Here is a 9,800-nt window from a genome sequence, read left to right as displayed (position 1 = left end):
GCTTCAGAACCAAAGGGTCCCTGTCAGGGCACATGCCTGGATTGAGGGCCAGGTCCCCAGCAGGGGGCACACGAGAAGCAATCACGCATTGATGTTTCTCTCCCTCTCTTCCTTCCTCCCTTCCCCTCTGTCTAAAAATAAATAAATAAAATCTTTAAAAAATAAATAAAAGTAACTTGAAATAATTATTAAAAAAATAGAAATATTTCTCCATGAAAGTGTTCATCATACTGTATACGTAATTGGTTACTATCTAAAATCAGCAGTGATAGGAGATTTTATAAAGACAGCTGAGGTTATTTTTGTGTCATGTATTACCTGTCTGCAACATAATTGTGGTAAACTGTAAAAGTGGTACATGGCCAGGAAGCAACTCGTTAAGGGCTGTTTGAGTAATGTAAGATCAAGTTTATCCAAGTTTTCCTCCCTATGGGGTTTGAATATGTTTTAATTATTGTATTTCTGTTTTCAGAATAGATTGAAGACTTATTTTGCTAAACAGTTGCAGCCCTAATAGTCACTAAAATGCTACCTGATTTTTATTCCAACTTGGGACATTCCAATGTTTATATCATGTGACCAAGGAACACACTTATGGAAACCTAAGTTGTTACCCTTGACTCAAAAGTGACACTGTCCTTACCATCCACAATTTTCTGGAAAGTGTGAAAGACCCTACAGCATCCCTAAGTAAAAATAAGTAAAAATTTTAGGAACCCTTGAATTTCTTTGGCAAAATTTACTCCAATTAACCCAAAGGGCCATAGAGTTCACTCACTCACAGACACATCAATTATCCTCTATGAATTGGTAACTGAAATGACCATGTACTTAGATATTTTTATCCTTTATACTAGATATGGCCTGCTACATGCAGACAAGGCAAAATACTGCAAGGGACTCTTGTACCATACTCTTTCCTATTACCACCAGGTTAAGATTGCATTCTTCCTTCATAATTTCTAGTAAAAAGATTTAATTTACTGAAAAACTGCTCTTTAACTTTCTTGCCAGTAGCTTTATCAGATCTGGTTAACAAGAAATGCAGCAAGTTTCAGAGAGTCAATCTTTGGTTTAGATTTTACCACTAAAGAAGTACTTCAGAATTGCACACAATTCTGAAGAACAGTCCGATAGGGAACCTCAAAGTGAGGATTCTTAGGTATCGTAACGAAACAGCTCATCTGGCTAAGTACAGAGCTGATCTATGACTTTCAGAACCAGCAGATGATGTCAGAATCTGTACTGCTTCCACTCAAGACATCAAACCTAGACCTATATCTAAATCCTGTTTTGCTTCTAATTTTCTTGCTTATAATCATTCTTCTTCTCAATTTTTATAGACCCCTGGTTGTTTTGCATCCACAATGACCCTTTCCTTCTTCCTTTTATTATTATATATTTTGAGATAAAAACATACAAATTATAACACAATTTTTAGATTATCCCAAAAGTAGTCACTGCCCTCAGTTTCACCTACTATTGAATAAACACACCATCTACTGTCAGAACCCCATGATAAATGAGTCTGGCCAATTCGTCTCTCTCTCATCAAATGATACTTTAGGAAATTATAACTGAATAGCATTTACACTGCAATTATATGGACAAATGACCATAAATAAATAACCTGTGACTTTGTTAGTGCTGTTCCCTTTCATAAAAAGAAAAAAAAATCTTTACAAATCTCTTAAGACCAAAGTGCTGGTGGGAAGGTGGAGACAAATGTATTTGAACAAAAAAATAAAAAATAAATAAATAAATAAGAAAAAAAATCAAAAGTAATTTGAAATTTGAATTCGACCATCTTCATATGGCTATAAGCTACCTGGAAGAAATTAATCAAGACCAAAATATGGAACCAAACTGATGTAAGGTATTGATTATTTGTGTTGGGAAACTATTTTTTCCTCCAGTACCTTTAAGTGCCCCTAGCACATACTGCTTCATCTACATCCTGGGTTCTTGGTCTTGTTTGCCTCAGAAAAAAATGATCTCATAAAATTTAGGAATAATATTTAAGGAATTGTCTGTACACAGAGACCCTAATTCTATAAATAACCAAGTCTGGAAATTCTAATCCAGATACAATACCCCAAACAAGATCACTCTTGATTATTCAAACATTTTCCTCATCAAAATTACTGATTTTTAAAAATTAGGAACAATCAGAGCAGCGTCTCTATTGATGCTAATCAATATAAAAAAGACTGAAAGAAACATTAGTAATCCTGATAGAAGTTATTAAAGATACCACCTCTGCCCTAAATGCACTCCAGGTCAGCCTGAACTCATTGACATGACTAGTGATATAGGCAATCACATTGCACTCAGTTTCTTGGCAATAATGATGACGTCTGTGCCATTGCTAACGTTTCTTGCTGTGTTTGTATGAATGAAACAAGCAAGGTATATATTGCCTTAAGGAAAAATCTACTTGTATGTTTGTTTGATCTTCAGGGCCTATGAAATTTGTTTTTTGACCTGGTTTGGAAAGTTTGGGTTCCTGATTTCAAAGCATCTTACAACAACAATTAATTATTGTTGTTTAAGTTATGGTAGTAATTATGCTCAGCTTTTACATAATACAGCAGATATACATTTATTACTATTTTGAAGGCTTTCACTGATGTGTTAGTGAGAATGTTGCAAAAGCACCAGGATGATAAGGGTGTGACACTACTTTGTGTCCATTCTGGGCTTTGGCACTAGTCTTCTTATTTGTTAAATTTCACTCTGTGGCTACACAGTCTCAAGATTACGCACAACTTGGGTCTAAAAAGATGGCTGTCCAGATTATATTTTCAAACAGAGTATGGAAGATGTTAGACTTGGGAGAAGTCCATGCTCACTGGGCAACACCATGGGGTTGGAAGGCCCCGGGTATCTGGTTTGGTATGTATTAGAGGCAGGCTTAGGTTAGTGCTGCGTCAATGGGAGATTGTGAAACTCATATAGGAAACAGTCTGCTGGAGTATCTCCAGGCTGCATCGAGCTAAAAGGCAGTGGAGGGCTGGCCCAGAGCTTATTCTGTATGCTGAATTCAAGGAAGACCTCTGGTGGATATCTTTAGTGAGAGACTGAGTGAATGCTAAGATGTTAGTGGACAACGCTGGCCTCCAGAATGTCCAGAAGATAGTTTTCTTGATTTCAGGGGTACTGGAACAGGACTCTAACAGCTCAGAGCAAAGTATGAATGTTGAGACAGGAAGAATTATGAGCTAGGCCAACAGAAAGCTGGTAAGAGCCATCAGCTTTCAGAGCCTGGTTTTGGCCAATAACTTTCTGACTCCACTTTCTTCCTGGTGTGGATATAGCTACAGATACAAGTCCTTGAGTTTCAAAGGCTTGTTGTAGCCCAGCCCCAGCCCCTGCTCCGTTGTGTCTGCAAAGATTGGGGTAGTCCTATCCCCTGAACAACTGCTCTCAGCCTTAGAGCCCTGGAAGGGTACTCTGAGTCCGCTGAAACCAAAGTGATGCGATCGGTGGGTGGGAGTGGCAGCCGGAAAGCAGGAGATACGTGTTTTGCTTAGAGTGCCATTTCTTCTTTTATTGCTGCAATGATAGCAGACCACCATAGTCCCCAAATTACAGTCATTTTCAGTGAGGGATGAGAGAGATTAAAATGTTAGGAAGAGAGAGATACAAATGCCTCTGATACATTAAATTTCACCTTTTTAGGGAAGAATCACTCAGCATGTTAGATAATCCATTCAATGACTGTAACCACCTGAATGGATGTGGCTACACCCATTTCAGCAAGCATTTCTTCATTTTTTACCAATAACAGCTTAGGCACTGAAACAATTGCTGTGTTTCTGGGAACATTTTATTAGTGGCACTGGTATGAGCAAGCTCTAAAAGAAACTTGATTAAATATATAAAGTTAACAAACTGTGTGGTAGTAACTTCTGACATGTTCTCCATAAATCTTGAAGTTTTTGGGTTAATCCTTTATATTTGCAACTCGTGTCCACTATTCATACAGATAAAAGTAAAAAAAAAATCAGACAATTCATGTAACTGGGACTTGAAACAATTGGTCTACCATGGGGATCTGAATAGAATCTGGGTGAGACGTATGACAGTTTAAAGCAGCTCTGTTTCTTTAACTTGGAGGTCTCACCCCCAATTAAAAAGTGTCCTTTTTCTTCATGTTGGTCTTTAAGAGCAGCATGACATAGACTTCAACTGGCGCCCCCTCAAGTATTTTTTCAAAGGCATCCCAAAGATGTTTTTTCCACCCACTAATCTTGATCAGCCCACATTTCTGGGGCAGGGCTTTTTTATTTATTTATTTATTTTTAAGATAATCTGCTCCAGGCCTTAGTAGTGAACCAAAGAAATTGCTATACTACCCACCATTGGCCATTCAGCTGCACGTGTCTCCTGGAAATTGATCCTTGCACTGTTTTACTTTATTTCCAACTTCAACCATTTTTTTATCTGTTTTTTGATGGAAGGCCCTGAGAGTTGACTCCCAAAGAATTGTGAGCTTAGTTCCACCTGATTCTAACAGAATCCCAGTCTAAAACCAATTTTAGTGGGCTGTTTCTTCTGTTTTGGGATGATTAGAGGTCTCCACCGCCGCTATGCCATACAGAAGGTCCACAATTTTTTCCTCAACAGAGATTTCATGCTTAGAGAATTCTGCAGCCAGTTGGTTTTCTGCATGTCCACGTGTCCAACATCTTCCCCAAGAGAAAGTCTTCTAGTTGAACTGGTGCTTCTTGCATAGTCCAAGTAAGATATGCCTTTTTCGGTGATTCTTCTGACACTGGTGGCACGCGGGCCCTAGAATCACACCATCAGGCTCTTGCGGGAAGAGTGGCACATTGACTACACCATGCTCATGCAAAGCTAGAGCCATACACCTCTTCGCAGAGCACATCTGCTTTCTCAGCTCTGCCCATGGTTTGGTTGGCCAGCTGCTTCACGCAGTTGAACTGCTTCACTGCAGCAGTGGCAGCCTAACCTGAGGGGATCAGGGCGGGACAGCAGCAGCGGCAGTGGTTCCCCAGGCTGGCTAGTGGCCATGTCATTTGTCACTTGTGTCATCCTCTACTTCAATTTTTATGTTTCCTTTCTGCCATCTTACTTCCAAATTGTTCTCTGGAAGGATCTCCAAGTTTTATTTAGCTAAAGCATCATTTATATGGATTTTGTGGAAGTAAAGTCAGGTTAAATGTGGAAGTGTGAAAACATATGGAATGTATATGATATCACTTTATTTTAAATTAGATGATTCAAATATTAACATTTAATATTCATACAGCTTGAATATTTGTAGAAGAAATTCTTTTTTAGGATATATCGTTTTTCTTAATGATAGATTACTTAATTGACACTTCTGGAAAAATATGTAATTTTACCTTATTTATCACTGAAATGTGAATTTGAAAGTCACTTGTCTCTTTAATAAATTGTGAAATATGTGCTACTAAAATAAAAATTTACTCTCTTGTTTTAAAGTTTATTCTAAAAACATTTCATACATACTCTCCATTTCCAGTAAAAAAAAATCAAAATTAAAATGGAATTTAAGGGACTTTGTGTCTGAAATGTAACTAACTTCTATTAGTCTATACAATATTTAACCAAACAGTTTTCAGTTTTACTATCTTTAGTAATTACTCTATTGTTGCCACCAATGCCATTATTTTATGTTTAAAACAGAAGACTTAAAATTATTAGTTTCAGTCCTTATGCGACATGGACTTTGAATGGTCAAATATACAGTGGAGTGGTAAATATGCTTTATACAAACTGAATCTGTACAGAAGGTAATGATATGGATGCACATTTGAGAAAAAGATTTAATTTTTTAAAATGTTTTGCAAGTTTAGCATTGCTAAGTAGGCAAGGTTATTGGAAAATAATTTATCACTCAGAGGCCTTCAGGAATGAGAAATGGACAGTTAAATTGATGGTCTACATTAAAAAATAATATATTAATTTATACAAGAAAAAACAGATGCATTCTGGAAATTATTTCCTAGGCAGCATTTTTATGGTTCTCTCACCAGTCATGCTAATTGTTAATTGACGTACCATGATAACATAGATTTTTATTGAATAATAACTCAATAACTCCATTATTTATCATTTCTTTACATATGCATCTGACATAGTTTCAGAGTTCTTTTTTCAATTAAATACCATTCCTGAGAAAATTTTCTCATTGATTTTCATGTCAAATCGGTTCAAAGTTTAATGTCATTTTTTAAAAATCATAGGCATTGATTAATTTTATTACATATAGGATGCACAACTACTTATTTATATTAATTCCTCGGAGGAAAAGAAGCCTTACAGTTAAATAAATAATGTTTTGTGTTGTCAAAAAACATAAATCATGCGGTATCCTGTAAAGAAATAGTCATCCTTAATAAATAAAAGTTACTGTTTGAGGACAAAATTCAGTTACTAGTTTTGAATTTGATCAAATCTCTAATAAGAGATGCATGAAGAAAATTTCAAAAGAATATAAAATTCCTTTCATAAAATCAAACAGAATCACGCAACTGAATCTCATCACTATGAGCCACTGTAGAATTGTTTTTTTGTTAATCTCAGCTCTGTTTTGGTGTGGAGTGAGCACCTTACACAGACATTATGTAACATATTGCTATGATTATTGTAATGTAAGAACATTGATAATACAACTTAAATTATCATTTTCTCTAGGTTTCTAGAGATGTTACTAAGTTTCACAATGCTTTAAGACATTTGAAAAAATTCTTGTTCATGTTTTATCTTGTATATTCTATTCACTGAACTACATAATTGTTTGCTCATAGCTGACAGATAGCTTTGACCAAAAATGGAACTCTTCCAGCAAAAGTGCATAACCTCAGTGTATGCACAATGTGTGCAAACCTTAGTCAACTTGTTTTACTTGTATTTCTTTGTTCTTACAATTTAAATCACTTCAACTTGAAATATTGTACATAATAAATCACCTGTTTGGAATGAAGCAGGGAATAAATGAAAAGTAGAATAAAAAAGACTACATTGATAGGGCTGATAGTTTACATAACCATAGAGAAAAATTACAGGACCTTTTAGGTACTTTTCATTGTCGACTCAATCTTTACGTTGGTGTTTTAAAGTGTCAGTTACTGTTACCTTGAAATATCTTGTATGAAAGGTAGCTTGGACCTTACCCACTAGGGTAAGGTGTTTTTTTTAAATTTTTATTTTTAAGTACTTATTTATTCCTTCTATTAAATTCAGTAGTTTTTTCTTTATTAGTCTACCATGGGCATTAAACACAACTGTGTGTCCAGTGTTTCAAAAATCATTATTTGCCATCACCATCATCTTCATGTTGATCATGATTATGATCTTAATCATCTGGAACATCACCACTAGAGCAATTAAAAACAATTAAATGTTACCCTGACTGCTGTGGCTCAGTTGGTTTATTGTCATCTTGCAAACCAAAAAGTTGCTGGTTCCTTTCCCAGTCAGGACACATACCTGGGCTGAGGGCTGAGTCCCTGGATGCGGCGCTTATGAGAAGCAATGAGCAATGTTTCTCTCCCTCTCTTTCTCCCTCCCTTCCCCTCTTCCTAAAATAAGTAAATAAAACCTTTAACAAATAATAATAAAAAAAATTGAAAATTATATGTTGTTTTATGCCAGTGGATGAATTGAGGAGAAAATACATATATATATATTCTTTAGGCATTTATTTGTAAAAACAACTCTATGTACTATATCTTGCTTATTAAGAAAATGTGACTAAGCACTTATGCAAAGAACATAAGTAACCATTTAATTCTCTTTTTTAATTTTTTTATTGTTCAAATACATTTGTCTCTATTTTCCTGCCACCACTTTCCCCTGCCCCACCCACCCCCAGCTCCCACCCTCAATCTTTGTTTTAATTCTAAAACATGATATCAAGAATGCAGAACCTGGTTGGGAAGGTGCTAGAACCAGTACATCTGTTTTCCATGTTGAGTATACATTCTCCTATGACTCAGTGTTCAATGTTGGCTTTCTTTTGTTTTAAAATCTGTATTATTTTCACCTACTTTCCCTCATGTTTCTACTTCATCCTATGTGCCCTTATCTAGCCAAAATATTTGAATATTTGCTTTGCTTTAGAAAGATAATCCTCAAAATAAAATATTTATAACTGGGTTTGAAGACACTAGAAATAAAAGACAATATTCTTCTTCTATAAAAGTCATTTATGTAAATTCTATAGTTAACAATATAGTTTATGCTCTTGTAGGTAAAAACATGATTGCCTTCCCATGCATTTTAGCATTAGGTAAGAACTTTTACTTTCCCCCTTTCTTACTTAAAATTATGTTTGAGATCCTAGCAAATTCAACAATGGGAAAAATTAAATAAACTGTATACAGTTTTTAAAAGAAGGAATCAAGTAGTTTTCCTCACAATAGTGATAGTATTCTACATATGAAAGCCTAAGGAATATACTCAAATACTACTACAATTAATTTTATAAAGTCACTTGCTATATCACTATTTAAAATTCGTTGTATGTCTGTTTATGATCAAACAATTATAAAATGAAACAAATGAAAATATTTACAAAAACACTGAATATAAAACATGTATGGATAAATGTAACAAAATATCTGTAAGAACTGTATTTTAATATCTATAAAACTTTGATGATAGAAGTACAAGCTGACAAGAAATTGAGATTTATGTAATGAATGCTTGAATTTAAAGACTAAATATTTTTACTACATCAGTTATCCCAGAAATTATTATTGGAATTAAATACAAATTTTAACAAATTTCTAGAATAATTGTTTTTAGAAGTTCACAAAATGATCTTAAATTTCATGTCAACATTTAAAGGATCTAAAATAGAAAAAAATAATTTTGAAGAAATATGTTAAACATTTTGAGAAATAAAATACCACTTTTTTCATAATCAAGACATATTGCGGTATTGACTGGGTGATAGATTAGTAGATCAATTAAGCCAAATAAAATGTCTAGACATAGACATACATTTATATAGCCAATGGATTTTTTAAAAATTCATCAAATCCACTTAATGGAGAAAGAAAGTCTTTTCAACAAATTGTTCTGGTACAATGGGCTATTCATTTGTAAAATAAATGCACTACCTTCTAACACCACACACAGTTTGAGACTGATATTTGACCTTAAAACCACACATCTTCTACAAGAACACATGGTAAAATATCTTTATAAACTTGGTGTAGTTAAGATATAGAGAGGGAGACTGTGGGCACATTAGGTAATCTTCAGATTCTCAGCAATATAATAAGAATAATCCTATGGATTTCTCAAGAAATGAGGGTTCAAAGAACATATGTAAAGTCATTGGCATGAGGTCAGACACATTAAGTGCTCAGTAAATTTCCCTAACTTAACCTTGTCTCCTGAGCTCCAGACATATTCAGATGGTGAAAGAGGTGCAGAGAGAGCTTGAACGACTGTCACCTTGATGGAGCAGTGCAGCAACAGGGCCTTGGGGCCCTTCTGACTGCAGTGTGTCATCTTTGCTGCCCTCTAATTGAGAAGCCATTATTGTCATTCTTAAATTATTTTGTTTATTTTTAGAAGGTATTTAGTGCACACCGCACAAAACTTTGAAAAATACCAGGAGTGTGAGTGAGACCCAGCCCCTGTGGCATCAGTCCAGGCTTCTGGCATCGGAGTGGGAACCAGCAGTCCGGGGCCCTAAGCTGAGGCAGGAGAAGGATCCGCAGCATCTGTGCACAAGAAAATCCCGGCTAAATGCTGCATTAAAAAGATACCAGCACCTAAAAGATAAAAGTCAA

General features: G+C 35.2%; 1 pseudogene; it reads right to left on the bottom strand.

Annotated features, from left to right (window-relative positions):
- Window positions 1–3,317: 3,317 nt before the first annotated feature.
- LOC129073243 (rho GTPase-activating protein 17-like) lies at window positions 3,318–9,516 on the bottom strand (annotated as a pseudogene).
- Window positions 9,517–9,800: the final 284 nt, after the last annotated feature.

Source organism: Pteronotus mesoamericanus, unplaced genomic scaffold (assembly GCF_021234165.1).
Source record: "Pteronotus mesoamericanus isolate MK-2021 breed Mesoamerican mustached bat unplaced genomic scaffold, CSHL_Meso_final contig_100, whole genome shotgun sequence".
NCBI classification, from domain to species: domain Eukaryota; kingdom Metazoa; phylum Chordata; class Mammalia; order Chiroptera; family Mormoopidae; genus Pteronotus; species Pteronotus mesoamericanus.
This window is presented reverse-complemented; position numbering and strand designations above follow the sequence as displayed.